Source organism: Panthera pardus, unplaced genomic scaffold (genome assembly GCF_024362965.1).
Source record: "Panthera pardus isolate Hobbes unplaced genomic scaffold, ASM2436296v1 HiC_scaffold_22, whole genome shotgun sequence".
NCBI classification, from domain to species: Eukaryota; Metazoa; Chordata; class Mammalia; order Carnivora; family Felidae; genus Panthera; species Panthera pardus.
The window spans coordinates 21,363,956-21,380,963 of NW_026526788.1; positions in this window are offsets into that span (position 1 = coordinate 21,363,956).

Sequence of the window (17,008 nt, forward strand, 5' to 3'; positions counted from 1 at the left end):
GGTACTTTTCTCCATCACACAGATGATAAATTATTGAGAAGCCATTTGGTCTATAAAAATGAAATACAAGGCCCATCCCCTTCCAGCACGCTGCTTGGACTGACTCCAGCTGCTGTGAACTGCTAGGGCCCTGTGGTTGGAAAAACAAAGCAAATCCCTTACACATTTTGGGCTTTGTCCTTTGTAGGCGGATAGAGAGGAACAATGACCTGATGGACTATTGGCTCTCTGGATGCTACTGAAGGCCACAGAGTCAGCTCTTTTATCACTCCAGAAGGGTCCTTTATTCTTCTGAGTTTTGAGTTTCAGAGATTTTGTACCTATATTTTAGCAAGTTCTTATTTTAGGCTCCAATCAGTGATGGTGATAGCTTCCAATCATTGACAAGGTTTTCAGTTTTTCTGAGACTTCACTGCACTCTGTCTTAATCCCTGTTTGGGTCACATACTCCTCTGAGAATCCTGTGGTGAGCTGCTTCTGTCTCTTCTCAGCAACTGCACTTGTGCACAAACACACTGAAGACTGCAGAGTGTTCACATATTCCCTGACCACCCAACTCCTCACCTCATTACAGGGCTATGCATCTCACTGATTAGACTATATTTTCCCTATGGTTTTTAAAAGTATTTGTCTGATGGTAATATAATTTATTTCTCTCTCTTTCAAAAATAGAAGATTTATTATTTCAGCATGACCTTGTCTTTTATGTGATGGTCAAATCGGCTGCGGTTTTATAAAAATAAGATTTAGTTTTAGTTTTATTTTAGGACACCTGTATTTCTGGAATATTAGTATTTTGAAGCTCAGATTTAGAATCAGACACAGGTGTTTTGTATTCCAAAATCTATATGAATTTTTTAAAACTAAAATCCAGAGAATCCCAGGATTAGTCTAGTTTTTCTCCAACTTACACTTGAATATACTTTTAACTAAACTGTCTGTTGTATAACATAATACAATTCTGTCTATTAATATTAATCCATATTCTTTCTACCTAATTATCTTGGAGCACTACATTAAAAGTTTTATGAGAACCGTAACCATTCAGATATTTTTGGTGAATTGCTGGTAACTTGTTGGAACTAGAGGTGTGGAAGATTTCTTACTATTTGTTATCTTCTACATACGTGTGGTGACATTGATAGGATCATGAGTGCAGTTTCTGGAAGGTGCTTTGTCATTGGTGGGTACTTGTCTAAATCTTGTCTAAATCTTGCTTCTCATTAATAGACAGGAAATATTTAGTCTCATAAGTGTTCCACTTAGATGCTTTACTCTTCAACTTAATGTTTTATGTCTGAATATTATATACTTGGCTGCCTTCAGACCCTGGTTCCATCATGAAGATTGTCATCTGCTTTTTGCTACTGTGCTGTTGATCTGTTACAGGCCGTCACTTCCCTCTCTGTCCTTGCTGTGAATAGTGTCACTGGCTTATTGACCAAGCCAACGAGGCCTAATCCCTTAGTGCATGATCATCATAAATCTAATGATCAGCACTCTGTTGGCACAATCAGGGTCTCCAAATCAGTCACTGTAGCAACCATGCTTTGTGTGATGTCACGTTGATAAACTTCCAGTTTTCTGCGAGCTAAGGATATCTGTCTTTTCTGTGCTTGAACTGATCTAGTGAGTAGGTCCATGGCCTAAGATCCCGGGCTTTAGACCTAGGGAGATGTGACTTTATATCTCAGTTGGATTATTTGGTGTTGGATACACCAAATATTTGGTGTATCCAACACCAAATAATTCTGTATGGGGCTCTTACTACCTCTCTTGCTAGGTTATTCTAAGATTGGAGATAGTATCTGTAAAGCACATTTTAGGGGCTTAATATATGGGAGGTTCTCACTATGATCTCCTAGTCATAATCACTACCTTTGAAATACTGAAGGGAATCAAAAAATCTTTCTGTGTGATTTGCACAAATGTAAACTAGCAGAATATTTGATGTTGGACTGGGAGAGCCCATCATACTAAATGTGAGAGAAGACAAAGTCCTCTGCCAAGCGTGAATGCAGTTCTTATTTTGGAACAGTGCCTCTCTGGAGACACACAGCACAGGCTTTTAAGGGCTGGATCATCTAAGGTGAATGTTTCTGTTACTGAGAAAAATGGACGTGGGGTAAGGAGATCATTAGCTGTGAGCAGAGGTTCTCACTGGAAAAAGAAAAATAAAAAGGCTCCAATCCAATTGTACCCCTGACTACAAATATACTGTCTATGAAGGTTACAGTTAGGGAGAAAATTATTTCTTAATATTTTGCAGTTTCACAGAAGAAATAAGAAAAATGGATTTTCAGTCCCTCTGACTGGGCAAGAAACATAACACTCTTATCAGAATGCTGCTCTAAGAGAGGTTTATGGTCAATTACTTGGTCTTTGAGACCCTACTCTGCTTTGGGAAGCTAGAGACAATTTCTCTGTACTTCCCACATGGAGTTGATGGCGAGCAAAGATCTGGATTTGGGTCTCATTGGACACACCATTCATATCATGAAAGGTGGGCTCAGTAACAGGCCTTGCAAAGATTTTGGGCAATTCTATTCTGAACTTACATATGAGTAGGCTGTCTGTACTTATTTTCAGTGTGTTCCCTATCTGGAAGAGAAAGGGGCACCGTGGAATCCAGAGGATTTACATAAGGCCTCAAACTCTGACTCTGCTCCACACTTAAATTACCTGATTTTTATTTACTAAAAATGGACTCAATAACATGATTGTTAAAAATCCAGATGGTTTCTTGAGGAGCAGTGGTTTTGTTCAGTGTTTTATCAACTTAATCCCCTTGGGAAAGAGAATGTACAGGGGCTCAGACTAGGGTGGACTATTCTGTTAACCTTGGTTGCGAACCCTGCCCCACACTTAGGTCAGAGGCCTGGGACAAGGTGGTTTCACGTGAACAATTCAGCATCTCGTTTCTGAAGATCTGAAATGCAACAGGTTCTTGCTGTCTGAGCTGTTGCAAATAACTTCTTTCTTCTCACCCAACTCTGTAGTTTACACAGAGATAGACTTTTTGTACTGTGGGGTCCCAGGAGGCTAATGTTAATGAGCTAGTTAGTATCTGCCGGGATCAGTACATATGGCTGCTCAGGTTGAATGGGGTGTAATTCCAGGGGGTGCTGTTCACATAACTACAATGTGTTTGGTGCCCCTGGGGTTGAATGCTGCACTTCTGTACAAAGAAGCCCTAATATCTGCTTGAAATGCAGAGTGGCAGGTGTTTAGGATTCTCTTTCTCACAGTGATTGCATTTTAGATGTTGGCTTACTTTGGCAGAAAATGGTGGTCTGGTCCTTAGTTTCTGCAGAATAGCAGCAGTCAGGGTTCCTTGCTCTAAAAATTCTAGGAATTGTACTGTATGTCTGTTTTTCACAGCTGGTTCCCAGAAACCTTGATTCATCAGCAACAGTGTGGCCCTGGCTCAGGCCCAAGCTGCTGAGATCCTACAAGCTTCCTCATATATTCCTCTGACTCAGTCCCCTGGGGGAGTTAGAGGATAAGACCCCTAAACTACTGGTTGACTGAGTGGGTGGGGGACAAACTTAGAGATTTGTGATCAAAGCTGGCTTCAGGCAAGGATGCACTGAAACTGGCTTGCTTCTAACACCCCAACCCCCACCCCTGCTGTTTCAGACCAGGCTTTTGTGATAAAAGAGATAGAAAACCACTTTAAATGGATGCAGTATAAATAAAGAAGATCTATCTATTCATTTTATTGAAAAGTATATGAGTATGACTGCCCTCAGGTGCTTGAATGATGCCATTAGAACCTAGTCTCCTTCCCCCTTCTCTCCTCCTCTACCCTCCTCTCCATCCTTTGGTTCTGTTCTCCTCTGTGATGGCCTTGTTCCAGGGCTGGTCTTCTGCAGCTGGTGGCCTCCAGCATCTCCAGGGATGGATCCTTTAAGCTTAGTTATTCCAGAGGAAAAGACCCAGCAGCTCTAAAAAACAAATAAAAACAAAGCTCAAAAAAATTCTCCTCCAAACAACAAAAAACAGAAAACCAGCTCATATACCAAACCAAAAATGTGAAAAACAAACAGAAGAATGTGTGTTTGTGATCTGGTTTGGGTTATGGGCTCATCACTGAATCCATTGTTGTGGCCAAGGAAATGGAATCCTCTACCAGTCCTGGGACTTGTGTCCATATCATCGTTATATCCCCAATCATGTAGATTCTGGGATTTAGAAGATTAGTTCTCTAAAGGAAAATCAATATGCTGTAGCTAGAAGAAGGAGAAATGTATGTCTGGGTGCAAAACATGAGTTATCAGGTCAGGCCTTCCCACCTCTCCCTTTCTGCATCACCATGTGGGGCCAGTGGTCCTCTTCTTCATGGCCTCTATAACCTACCCTCTTCTGAGATAGATTTCCTTGTTTAGGGTAACCCTTACCATTCACTAAATTTGCTTCCATTGCTTTTACCAAAACATCTAAAAGCCTGACAAATGTCAAACAAACATGTTTCTGCCTCTAACTTACTTGACTTTTCCATAACGTTTCACACTGATGACATTCATTTCCATTTAAAATGGTCTCCTCCTAGAATATCATATGTTTTCACTCATATGCAGATCTTGAGAAACTTAACAGAAAACCATGGGGAAAGGGAAGGGGAAAAATAGTTACAAACAGAGAGGGAGGGAGGCAAACCATAAGAGACTCTTAAATACAGTGAACAAACAGAGTTGATGGGGGTGGGGGAGAGGGGAAAATGGGTGATGAACATTGAGGAGGGCACTTGTTGGGATGAGCACCAGGTGTTGTATGTAAGCGATGAACCATAGGAATCTACCCCCCAAACCAAGAGCACACTTTACACACTGTATGTTAGCCAATTTAACAACAAATTATATTTAAAAAATAAAATAAAATGGTCTCTTCTGTTGACTTTCATGACATTGTGGTCTCCTTGTTCTCTTTCTACTTCTCTGATCCTACAGGTATCTTTCAAGGGCAGAACATTTAACACTAGGTTACCTCACCGATTTATTAAACCACTAAGTTTTCTCGGTCTTCCTTCCCTGAGTGTCCTTAGATCTAGTGTCTATCTCCACAGCCCCTTCACTTAGGGTCTCATCATCTGTCACCTGTGATGTGGCCATCTCTTCTGGTAACTCTCTTTGCTTGCAGTTTTATGCTTCTCAAATCTATCCACCCAACTGCTTCCAGATCCCTAGTTTCCTGTTTGACGCCTTCTATTGTTCTCCACTTGCCTGTAGATGGTGATTATAGGTGTTCCCCTGATTGTCCCTAGACTCTCTCTCTCTAGTGTCCTTTCTTTCTGGCTTCCCTCTGGGTTTCCATTGCTCCAAACATCTTATAGATCCCACCATGAACTGAAAGTTTCAATCCTACAATCTTTGCATGGGGTATTCACTGCCTTAGCTGCCCTTCCTCCAGTTATTTGCCTCAGAGTCTCCTTTTTGTCTTTCAAACCCTCTTTAGGCATCATGTTCTCTTGGAAACTTTCTTCAACACTCTGACAGCTCACACTGTTTGAACAAATCTTTTCCTTTTCTGTATTAATTTGTACACCCTTTATTACATTCAGTATTCTATATTTTAAATATTTATTTATATTTCTTTCTTTCTTTCTTTCTTTCTTTCTTTCTTTCTTTCTTTCTTTCTTTCACTCTTTCACTTTTTCACTCTTGCTTTCTTTCACAGACTTAATGCCTTGGGTAGGACTTGCATGGAGCCAGACTTCACCACTCAATACTGATACAAAAACAGCTGCTTCACAGTTTGTCTTTTCTGATCACTGATGTCATTTGAGTTTCTGTCCAAACCTTAAATAACCTATTAGTATATAAGCTTCTTGAGGGTAGTAACCTTTGTGTCTTCTTCACTATGCTTTCATGTAATAAGCTATCGATGAATACAGTTGTCTGGAGGCACCTCAACTTTCATGTATGGTCTTTTGTCACTCCAGCCCCATTGAGTACCAAGATGGAGGTTAGGTGGACTTCCTGTGGTCACCTAACTTCTAAGGGGCAAAACCTTGGGCTGTAGTATAAGTTTTTTTTTGATGACTTAGGCTAAGGTTCATCTCACCACAGCACTTAATTCAACCATTCTCATTTCTTGGAGAGATTTAGAGGATTTTGCTAAAATCCAAGATACTAAAGTATCTTGGCCAGTACTGTCCCAGGATTTTCAACATTGTATACTCATTGTCCTTTACATATAAACCTCAAGAAAACTGATCCAGAAAGACAAAAGAACAAGTTTAAGAAGCCCTATAGTCAGGAAGTGTCTTTTTATACCTTTTCACCTTACTGAGCATGAAAGAAAATTCATAGGGAGAAGGAGAGAGAAAAACAGAGCAAGAAGAATGTGACGGAAAATGTCACAGAAATAATAGGATACATTTTTTTCTTAATTCTTCTAGAATCCCTCTGTCCCAATCTGCTAAGGCCTTTCTAGCCTTGTTCCAGGGCTTCTAGATTCCTTTCCTTTATTTTCATATACTCTTTGATACCTTTTACTGTTAGCTTCCTTAAGTCTTCTCTGGAGGTAGAAAGGATATATAAACCAAAAACACAAAGGAACATTTTTTGTGGGGGAACTTTGTACTTTTGAGGGGACTTCCCAACATTGAAGCTTCCTTCTGTTAGAAGCTGGTAGGAGGTGGGGGTTCTTCCTGCAATTGTGGAAATTGAAAATATTGGATCCTTTTGGCCCCTGGCCGCTAAGACACAACACAGCTTAGCCTGTCAGACCATCCCACCCAGAAGGTTGTGTCTAGAGTGAGTGTCAGGAAGAAGCAAGCACAGTGGTGGCATTGAGTAGCCCTGGCATTGGCAAGGTCTCCTTCACCAAGCTTCTCTTGTGACATGACTCCAGCTCCAATTCCAGCCTCCCAGTTTCTCTTGGTTTGTGCCTACTTTCCAAAGCTTTAACTTTTCCCATGATTCTGTGAGCTGCTTGACATTCTTTCAGTAAACTCTTTTGTGCTCAAGTTAGCCAGGTATATGCCTTTGTTTTCAACCAGGGAGCCTGACTGGTAACACTTCCTCATTGACATTAGAAAAGCACAGAGAAGAAATATGCCATCTTCTCTGTGGCACTTCTTACCTAAGTCTCCCTCACTCACTGGTTTTATTCTTTTTTCTCCTCCTCCTCCTCCTCCTCCTAGTCATTCTGTAGCTATCAATGCCTCCTTTAAGCTCCATTTCAATTCAAGCTAGTGGATTAATTGTGCCAGATGCTTCATATATCATATATTCATATCATATGTGAATCCTGGATAATCAGCTTTCTTCTATATGAGATTGGCAAATGTGAAAAATACTGAAAATCTCTTTACATGGAATACAAACACACTTCATCAATGATGCTCAGGGAATGCATTTCCATGACAACAGGATGTTTAGGATTTAAGACAAATAAAGGAATAAAAATGTACTTAAAACCATTTTTTTCCTACAGTACCAGCAATGAGCATACTTATTTTTTATTTAATAAATAATAAGCATATTTATTTTATTTATTTTGAGACAGAGAGAGAGAGCACAAATGCACATGAGTGGGGGGAGGGGCAGAGAAAGAGGGAGGGAGAGAGAATCCCACAGGCTCTGCACAAGGGGCTCAATCTCATGAACCATGAGATTATGATGTGAGCCGAAATCAAGTCAGATGTTCAATCGACTGAGCCACCCACTTCTGATTTAATATCAGCCCACAGAGCTCATTTTTGGAAGTCAAGATAATGCACTAATAATGAAATATCTTAAGCATTATGCATTTTCTAAAACAAAAGCAAATTTCTTTTTTTCTCCCTGTGGGGAAGTTTCATTTGTCAAGAATGAAAAGACCTCTCTTTCTTTCTTTCTTTCGTTTTAACATTTTAATTTATCCCAAACAGTGTGAAACATACATCTTTAGTACAAAGAGTTTTCAGAACAGTTATAACAGAGCACATTTAAAGACAAAGAATGTTTTTACTTGCAATCCACTTGTTCCCTGTCCCTCACATATCCCTTCCATTTGTTAGTATCCAGCAATGCTGCCTTCTGCCACAGCACAAGGAACCTTTAAAATGATTCGTTTGTGGGACACCTGGGTGGTTCAGTTGGTTGAGCGTCCAACTTCAGCTTGGGTCATGATTTCGTGGTTTGTGAATTCGAACCTTGCCTTGGGTTCTGTGCTGACTGTTTGGATACTTCTTCTGATTCTGTGTCTCCCTCTCTCTCTGCCCCTCCCCTGCATGTGCTCTGTCTCTCTCTCAAAAATAAATATTAAAAAAATAAAAAAATAAAATGATTCATTTACTATCTGTGCAGTGTTCAACCTGACTCTTTCAGGGTCATGATAATTTAATTCCTAGTCAAAATTCTGTCTGTGATTAGAATAATACCATTACTGGACAAGAACTTTTACATACGTTACCTTGAATCCCTGAATATCCTTCTAAGGTAGGGTTAGTATTCCATGTACATATGGAAAGATAATTCACCCAAGATCACAGAGACTCATGATATGAACCCAGTCTGTCACACTGAGAAGCCCGTTTCTGTTCTATTTCTCCATATTGCTTTTACTTGCTTGATGTATTATGATTTTATAAATTGAGATACAGTTGACATATAACATACCAGTTTCAGATGTACAACATGATTTAATATTTGTATATGTTGTGAAATGATCACAGTAAGTCTAGTTAACATCTATCACCACAGGGTCACAAAATTTTTTTTTTCTTACAGTGAAAACTTCTAAGATCTACTCTTAGCAACTTCCAAATATACAATTCAGTGTTATTAACTATAGTCTTTATGCTGTACACTACATCCCGAGTAATTATTTATTTTATAACTGGAAGTTTGTACCTTTTGGCCACCTTCACCCATTTTTCCCACCCCCCACCTTTGATAACCACCAGTCTGTTCTCTGTGAGTTTGCTTTTTATTTAGATTTCACATATATGTGAGATCATATGGTATTTGCCTTGGTCTGACTTATTTCACTTAGCATATGCCCACAAGGTCCATCCGCGTTGTTGCAAATAGCAGTGTTCCCCCCTTTTTTTATGGGTGAAAAATATTCCATTTTACATGTATGCCACAACTTCTTTATCCATTCATCCATTGATGGACACTTAGGTTGCTTCTATATTGTGGCTATTGTAAATAATGCTGCAGTGAACCTGGGAGTGCCGATATCTTTTTGAGTTAGCACTTTCATTTACTTCAGATAAATACCCAACAGTGGAATTGCTGGATCACATGGTAGTTTTATCTTTAATTTTTTGAAGAACCTCCAGATCCTTTTCCATAGTGGCTGTGACCAATTTACATTCCTACCAATAGTGTACAAGGATTCCCTTGTCTACTTTGCCAACACTTGTTACTTCTTGTCTTTCTTATAATAGCCATTCTAAGAGGTGTAAGGTGATATCTCATTGGCTTTTATTTGCATTTTCCTGATGATGAGTGATGTTTAGCACCTTTTCACATTCCTGTTTGCCCATCTGTATGTCTTCTTTGGAAAAATGTTCAGATTCTCTGCCCATTTTTAAATTGGATTGTTTGTTTGTTTTGTTTGTTTTTTGCTATTGAGTGGTATGAGCTCCTTATATATTTTGGATATTAACCCCTTTATATATTTTGGATATATATTTGGATATTATATAATTTGGATATTATCAAATATATAATTTATAAATATCTTCTCCCATTTGGTAGGTTGCTTTCTCATTTTGTTGATGGTTTCCTTTGCTGTGCAGGAGACTTTTATGGCAACAGGACAAGTTCCCTTTAACCAGTATTTACATTTTATCACTCTGTTGTTTTTAAACACACTTAGCCCAAAAAACAAGGAAAACTTGCAGTACTTGGAAACTTAGAGAAATCACAAGAAAACAAGTCTTTGGAGCCTAGTGTCCCTTCTTATTCCTGTTGGTGACACATAGCACTGAAAATGAGGGCCTAGTCCATTAGCCAAAATAATAGACACTTGTGAAAAGCAAATAAACTTTGGCTTATTTCTGATGAATTAGAGGCACCATTCACTATTAATAGCAGAACCATTAAAAACAACCTGTGTTATGAGGTACTTTGTAAAGGACTGATGTCTGAGGCAAGTGGTGCCTTATGACGTCCCTAGAATGAAAGCTGCCACATTTGAAAGTGGTAAAATAGAAATAGGCCCAAGCAACAAGGAGTTGACAGCAATCCTAAGTCCAATTTCCTGACTCCCCTCCATTTCCAGCTGTGTGGTTGCCAAACTCATCTTTGCTTCTAGGTTACTGCTTTAGAAAGCCTCCCAGCATCCTCATGAGAACCCCCATCACCAGTCCTGCCCATGGCCCCGGCTTTGCTGCTGGGATCACAGGTCTTTGGTGTGGTCTGGTCTCTCCTTTACTCAGTATGCTCCTGCTTTGCCCAGCCTGTACACAGAAGAGGCAGCTCTCCATTCTAATATCCTATTTGATTTTGCAGGGCATTCACTCTCATTTATGATTCGGTAAGTTTTGAATTTTAACATTATTTTGGATGATGAAGAGGTAGATAAATCAAACAATCAAACCTTTTCATTGTAATCTGTCGGTATCACTGTGGGTCCAGGTCATAAAAAATCGGCTCTGGATCCATGTTTCCCATAACTCAGCCTCTACTCCTCACCCCAGATATACATTTTATGCCTCTGTGAACAAGAAAAAGTACTTCTCTTTTCTCATGGAGCACAGGAAGTGGATTTAGAGAAACAAAAATGAGATTGGAATTGACTATGTAGAGAGGGCATCTGTGACTGACTAGAGGGAGCCAGGCTGCAGGTGGAGACAGAGCCAGATTTCCTGGCAAGAGACTCACTTTTTGGCTCTGAGCTGGGGATGGAAGCCTAACTGTCCAGGGGCTAGGGTGGGAGCAAGGGGGGCTGCTGTAGCCTTGGAGGGTGATGGGGGTGGGGCCGGACTGCAGACTCCCAGAGTGGACGTCCATCCCCTGGTCTCTGGAGCAGCGTGTAGCATCTTAGATGTGAGAGGTTGTGTCATGGGCTTCCCACCTACACCACTGCTCACAAACCACAGAGGCCCAAGCAAGGCATTTTCCTCTTTCACCTCTCAGCATAATACACCACCACAAATAATAAAAAGTAGGGAACGTTTATAGAATACTTTCCTCTCCGTCAGATACTTTTTGAAGTGGTTTATGTGGATGATCTCATATGTTGATAAAACTATCACCCCCATTTTCCAGATGAAGAAATATAAAGGTTAAGTAACTTGTGTAACTAGTACAGCATGATGTCAATTATATAAAAGCGTGTATTCACAAGAAACCATTCTTCATGTCCTAAATATCGAAAATTTGGTACTGCTCTTGAGAACTGGTCTCTCTTTTGACTGAGTCGTCACGTATGTTGTCTAGCAGGCTGTGCAGAGAAGGCTTTACAATGAGTTCATGTGCCTGCTGTGATTCATATGGAGTCTGGAGGAGCAGTCAGGGCACTCTGTGCTGAGTCTCTCCTTCCACCCTCGCCTCCTATTCTTTCTCCTTAAGTTCTGACCAAAACAAACTTTGCTCATGCTTCGGGGACGTGTTTATCCTCCTAGCCTCTTTGTTCCTTTTGCCCAGGACTCCTTTCTTGGCACATTGAAATTCTCTCATTTCTCAAGTCCCAGCTGTGATGCTGCTCCATCACCATGCAGTCCCTCATTCTGCCGGTGTTTGCTGAGGGCCTAAGATGTGCAAGACTCTCCACCAGGCCTTCTCAGTTCCCTCTGTCCAGGGTAATCCTGAGGTTATGCTTGTCAGGATAACATAATGATACCACTAACACTCATAACAATCATGATCGTAGTCAACACATGCATGGCTGTGACTGCTTCGCACACGTTTACGTATTTAATACACAGAACTCCCCACATTGTCATATGTTCTATTGAAGCACGTATTCTGCTTTTCCGAGAAGGTCAAAACTTTTAAGTCCATGGATCTCAGCTTTTGTTCTTTTTTATTTTTGATAAAGAGATCTATCTAGGATATGTAAAGATATCCAGGGCAGTGACTTAGACACAGCGTGAGCTACATAAACAGCATTTGAGTTGAATTTGATAGATCCCTATACACCTATGTAACCATAGCCTACATTCACCTTCTCATGGAGCTTTTCAGCTTCTCTGCAAAAACTCAGAAGTGCTGACAATTCTGGGCCTGCATTCCTGCATTGTAATATTTTGTCAGAACTGACTGCTGTGGTTTTCGTTTGGGCATGTGCTCTCAGGTTTTCCACAGGCTCTACCACTTAGAATGCCTTGCATCAGGCCCTGAAGCATCTGATTTTTTAACCTGGTGAAGCCAAAGGAGAATTCAGATTCCAGTTATAGGTTGGGCCCACCAGGATAGGAAGAGTTGCAGCCATTATACAAGGTAGTCACTTAGGCTGTCTGAGCAGCTCTTTTCTGTCATTGTTCTACCAGCAAGACTTTTGTTTCATCAGGAAGATGGCTCACTTTTCTAGTACCAGTTTAACAGGGGCTGTGCTGTGTCTGGGTGATTCAAAGAGTCATTTGAAGATCTGATGCTGTGACACATCCCAGATGACTTTAATAACCTTCCTATCACATGTTCCCAGCACAGGACGGAAAAACACCATGATGATACCTGACAGTCTGTAACAAAGCTCTCATAACATGCTGCGGAGGGGGAGTGAGTTATAAAACTCTGCTCGGCAAGTCTTCACTGGGGGCGGAAGCACAGCAACCCTCAAAGGCAAGCTGAGGTCCTTCTGATACTTCACAATGAGTCACAGAAGGTGTTGCTGTTTTTCCTTGACACTCACGGATACGTATGTAATGTGTCCTAAGCCATCCTTGTCTGTGCTTCCCTCCATCCCTCATTTAGGCAACAAATATTTGAGCCTGCTGGTGCTAGGCCTTGTGGGGGATGCCTTGGAGATTGTATACAGACAATAAACAGGTATACAGGATAGTAGAAGGATGGTAGAATGTAGAAGGATGATTGTGGCGGTAATGCTATAAAGAGAATATGTATGGTGGTGTGACAGAATAAGCAGGGAGTCAGAAAGGGTGTGCGGGGAAGGCCTGAGGTGGGGACATTTGGAGGTTGAAATGAGATGCTCCCTGGCAGAGGACAAATGGGATGGGAAGGAGATGAGGAAGAACTTGGCACTTTTTAAAAAAAATGTTTATTTATTATTGAGAGAGAGAGAGAGAGCTCAAGCAGGGGAGGGGCAGAGAGAGACAGAGGGAGACACAGAATCCGAAGCAGGCTCCAAGCTCTGAGCTGTCAGCACAGAGCGCCATGCAGGGCTTGAACTCACAAACCTTGAGATCAAGACCTGAGTCAAAGTCGGATGCTTAACCAACTGAGCCACCCAGGAACCCCAAGAACTTGGCACTTTTGAGGAACAGAAAGAAAGCTAGTGTTGCCACAGTCATTCTATGCAGAGCATCGATCTGTGACAGGGAACTTACACTGGAATGTAAATCTGTGCACCATTTCCTTCTCAGAAAAGCCTCACTATATGTTAAAAAAAAAAAAAGTCAACTGAACTAAAGTAAAGCTTAGTAACATGGTTTATATTCTGGACCCAGTTTCTTATCCCATTCGGCAGCCAACAGAGAACTCTCAGACTAAGAGCAGTCCACAGACTGCCTTTCTCACTGGTCTGGGGTATCCTGAAAGGGTGAGATGGATGGGGTGGGGTTCTGGAGGTAGGCAGGAGCCACGGTAGGCCCAGATGCACAAAGGAAGATCACCGCTTCACTAATATGCAATAAAATGAAAGTTAAAAAGCCAAATAACTCCTATAGACCCTTAATGAGAGTGTTAGCACTTGAAAGGGTACTTAGAGCACAACTAAGCTGCACTGAGGCAGGAAGTTAGGTAGTCCTTCACACTGACTCAGGAATTAATTTTTTTTCCATATGTATACCAACTTTATAGTATATAATTAAAAATCACACATCAAGGGGTGCCTGGGTGGCTCAGTCAGTTAAGCATCAGACTTTGGCTCAGGTCCTGACCTCAGGGTTCGTGAGTTTGAGCCCTGCGTCAGGCTCTCTGCTCTCAGCACAGAGCCTGCTTCTGATTCTGTCTCCCCATCTCTTTGCCCCTCCCCCACTGGTTCCCCCTCTCTCTCTCTCTCTCAAATAAATACAATTTTTAAAAAATTAAAAAAACCCACACATCAATAAATTTATATAGTGTGATCCAGGTATGTGTTTATTCTACAAATGCCAAGAGCCAGTGGTAGAGGTTGAAGACCAGATATGCTTGGTGACCAAAATTGAATTAATTTCCAACATTTTGAAAACTTGGAAATTGGGCAGACTAGACTTGCAGACTCTTTAGAAGAGGAAGATCCTTACCTAGTACTCCACACCCCTTAATGTCTTCTCCCGGACTTGTATGTTAATCATGGGTTACGGCAAATCTCAGTCGCTTACTAGAGGGTTTATTTCTTGCTCACATTGCATGTCCACTGGGGCAACTGTGTCTCTTTGCTCCACATCACCTTCACTCCAGCACCAGGCCAGGAAGGATCTTTGGGGAGCATCCCTGGTATTGAAGCAGGAGGAAAGGAAGCATGAAGAAAAATGCACTAGCTCTTGGAGCATCTGCTCATCCTTCACTGGCCAAAGCAAGCTGTATAGTTAAGGTGATAGCAATGGGGCTGGAAAGTAATCACCTGCAGGAAGAGTTAGACAATAATTTATGTATAATAACCATCTATCTCAACCCCCTTGCCTAATTTAGATGACCTGCCTAGTGCCCATAGATATTTGAGAGCATGACCACTTTGGCCAATGGAACTTGAGTATTCAAAATTATATTGTAGCCAGAAGCATGACAGTTACTCTAAAGCTTGCCATGCTCCAGCTATCACCACTCCATCCATCCATCCCTCTCTCCAGCCAGCCAGCCATCATCTACCTACCTACATGGCCTTGAACGGGTTAAGCTTCCACAGGCTTTTCCTTAGACACCCTTTATTTACTTTTTCCTTTAGGTTCTACTCAGACAAGGCACACTAATCATGATACAGTGTTAGCAAGCCAAGCTGTGAGGAAACTGTATTTCTGCTCTTTACTGTACTAAGCATCAACTTCCAGAGGGTGGTGTGTGCACTGATACTGGGCCCTCATCATGTACTGCAGCATCACTGGAGTCTGGTGAGCCTTCAGACAGAACTAGTAAATGATTAGACATGCAATGCTGAGCATTTATTACGTACTTTCTGTGTGCCCAGCTCTGCCCTTAGGACTGTGGAAAACAGTCCTTGTTCCTAAAAAAATTTTTTTTAAATGTTTATTTTTGTGAGAGAGAGAGCACGAGCACGCAGGGGAGGGGCAGAGGGGCAGACTCCGAACAGTCTCCAGGCTCTGAGCTGTCAGCACAGAGCTTGATGTGGGGCTCGAACTCACAAACCTGTGAGATCATCATGACCTGAGCCGAAGTCAGATGCTTAAATGACTGAGCCACCCAGGTGCCTCAAACAGTCCTTGTTCTTTTTTTTTTTTTTTTTAATTTTTTTTTTAACATTTATTTATTTTTGAGACCGAGAGAGACAGAGCATGAACGGGGGAGGGTCAGAGAGAGGGAGACACAGAATCTGAAACAGGCTCCAGGCTCTGAGCTGTCAGCACAGAGCCCGACATGGGGCTTGAACTCACCGACTGCGAGATCATGACCTGAGCTGAAGTCGGCCGCTTAACCGACTGAGCCACCCAGGCGCCCCAAACAGTCCTTGTTCTTAAAGAGCAAGACATTCAGAGACACCATTAAGGATGGAGACTTGAGTGGTGAATTGTGGGACACCCATTTATTTACCTGAGTGACCATTGTGTGTTGGCATCAGCAGGGGAGGCTTTGTGAAGAGGTCCCTGAATTATGAAGAACTTGATGTGTGGAAGGTGAAGAACATTGCACATGAGTTCAAAGTTTTGACTGGTTTCACCTAAATCCAGAATCTTTGGAAGTGAGATGGGCTTGTAGTCGCTTGTAGAGTTGATCCAATAACTTTGAGATGTTAAGGTTTTCTATTGAGTTGCTATTTTTGTCAGCCCTTAAGTTGCATTTGGTTATGACTAGCAGGTGTGATATGAAAGTGCCATGGCTACACTCAGTTGTCACAGTTGTTTTTCTCTCTCTTCGTGGTCTTCCCTTGTTCTCCAGTACCACTATCTACAGTGTCCTGCAGTTTTGTTTCCACAAGTAATTATAGGGTTTTTGTTTTTGTCCTGAGGGGGCCTAGATTTAGATTTCACACAAAGGCTGTTTGCATGCTCCTCACTGTGTCTGGCATCTGGAAGGGTACCTGCAAAGTGGCGGGCACTGAATACCTGCTGCTGGATGAGATGGGTGGGGGTGGGTTTGGAGAACCACAGCACTCATCTTTTTTCTCAGTTCCTCACTCCCTTATTTGTCTTCCTATTGGAGCTGAGAGGATGAAAATGAGGTCGATGTTTGGCTTGCCAAATAGAAGGAAGAATTGAAGCAGGAATGCATCAATCTGCCTTCTCCTTCTTCCAGTCATACCAGAGACTGAATTGACAAGAATGAAGTAGACTGGGTTGAGAGGCAGTAGGACCCAGGAAGGGCCATGGTGAACATCTGTAAAACACATGCTTGTCCAGAGGTGGCACGTGCGTTTTTGCTCCAGGTGGTTGTTGTCATAGGGAGTTCAGAAATAGGATTGTTGCTTCTTCAGATTTTAAAGAGAACTCACAGCTCATTTTTTTTCTTTAAAATCTCCTGATTAAAAAAAAAATGTTGGCTATCTTTTTTCAGACTTCATGTGATCCAAACAAAATCTCTCTACAGGCTGGATATGGCACTTGGGGTATAATTTCTGGACCTTATGGTCCTTTATCAACCCAGCAAACACTGAACAATACCGAGGTAGGAATCTTGAGGTAGCTAGACTTTAAAAGAAAAAATCTATCACGTCTGAAAGAGAGGAGGCTAAGCTTTCAGAGACGAGGGTTCATGATGGGTTCTCCACACTCTTAGCTGGCTTTTCAGCAGCC